At 44.0% G+C, this 1,527-nt stretch overlaps 1 pseudogene; it reads right to left on the reverse strand.

The window, feature by feature from the left end:
* Positions 1-761: 761 nt before the first annotated feature.
* On the reverse strand, positions 762-1,293 carry LOC116905616 (annotated as a pseudogene).
* Positions 1,294-1,527: the final 234 nt, after the last annotated feature.

Below are 1,527 nucleotides of genomic sequence, written 5' to 3' on the forward strand. Positions count from 1 at the left end.
CATTTCAAATGTTATCCCCTTTCACGTTTTCCCCTTCACAAAACCCCTAATCCAACCCCCTTCTCCTTCTCTTATGAGGGTGCTCTCCCACACATCCACCCACTCCTACAAACCTCCCGAGCATTCCCCTACACTGGGGCATCAATCCTTCACAGGACCAAGGATCTCTTCTCACATTGATTCCCTACAAGGCCATCTTCTGTTACATATGTGGGTGGAGCCATGGGTCGCTCCATATGTACTCTTTTGTTGGTGGTTTAGTACCTGGGATCTCTGGGTGGCCTGGCTGTTTGATAGTGCTCCTCTTCCTATGGGGTTGCAAACCCCTTTAGCTCCTTCAGTCCTTTCACTAACTCCTCCATTGAGGACTCTGCTTTCAATCCAATGGGTGGCTGCTAGCATCCCTCTCTGTACTTCAGGCTCCTGTCAGCATGCACTTCTTGGCATCCAAATTGTGACTGGGTTTGGTGATTGTATGTGGGATCGATCCCCTGGTAGGGCAGTCTCTGGCTGGCCTTTCCTTCAGTCTCTGCTCCACACATTATGTCTGTATTTTTTCCTGTGAGTATTTTGTTCCCCCTTCTAAGAAACATTGAAGCTTTCACACTTTGGTCTTCCTTCTTCTTGAGCTTCATGTGTTCTTTGAATTGTATCTTGGGTATTCTGTGCTTTTGGACTAATACCCACCTATCAGTGAATGCATACCATGTGTGTTCTTATTAATTAATTAATTAATTAATTAATTAATTTTTACTTTATCTTTATTTATGGTGAATGTATTCCCATGCCATGAGTTTTTGTTTCTTCTGGGGTATCTTTTGCTTCTGTGCAACCTCATCTTCTGGCTTTGGAACAATCTGTTCCTTTTCAGTGAGGATCATCTCAATGTGGAAGGGGGAGCTCATGTATGGCTCGGCACATCTTAGGTGCCTGGTTCACCTGGATGTGTTCAATGACTAGAGAATCTATGTCTAAACCCTTAAGTTCAGCATTACTCTCTGCATTTTTAATCACGTGCAGCAAAAAATCAGCATTCAATTTTGGCCACCGCCATTGTGTCCAGCCCAACTGTTAGGCCTGGGTGCACCTATGGACTCCACTATTATACCCCCAGAACGTCATGAGTGGCTTCATTAAAGTGACATCCATCAGATACTTGGTGGTGTTGCAGATGTGCATATCCTTGGTGGCCTGGGCAGTTTCCCAGGTGTTCTTAAAGTGAACATGAAGGTTTGAACCTCTTGATTGGCATGATTTGTGGGATTTTTGTGGGTCAAGGGAGTAGCACATCATCTTCACAGGTCACCTCTGGCTGTTTACAAGAAGAGGAATCCCCATGTGTGTTCTTTTGTGGTTGGGTTACCTCACTTAGGATGATATTTTCTAGTTCCACACATTTACATAAGAATTTCATGAAGTCATTGTTTGTAATAGCTGAGTAGTACTCCATTGTGTAGATGTACACATTTTCTGTATCCATTCCTCTGTTGAAGGGCATCTGGGTTCCTTCCAGCTTCTGGCTATTAT

This window comes from Rattus rattus, chromosome 7 (genome assembly GCF_011064425.1).
Source record: "Rattus rattus isolate New Zealand chromosome 7, Rrattus_CSIRO_v1, whole genome shotgun sequence".
NCBI classification, from domain to species: Eukaryota; Metazoa; Chordata; class Mammalia; order Rodentia; family Muridae; genus Rattus; species Rattus rattus.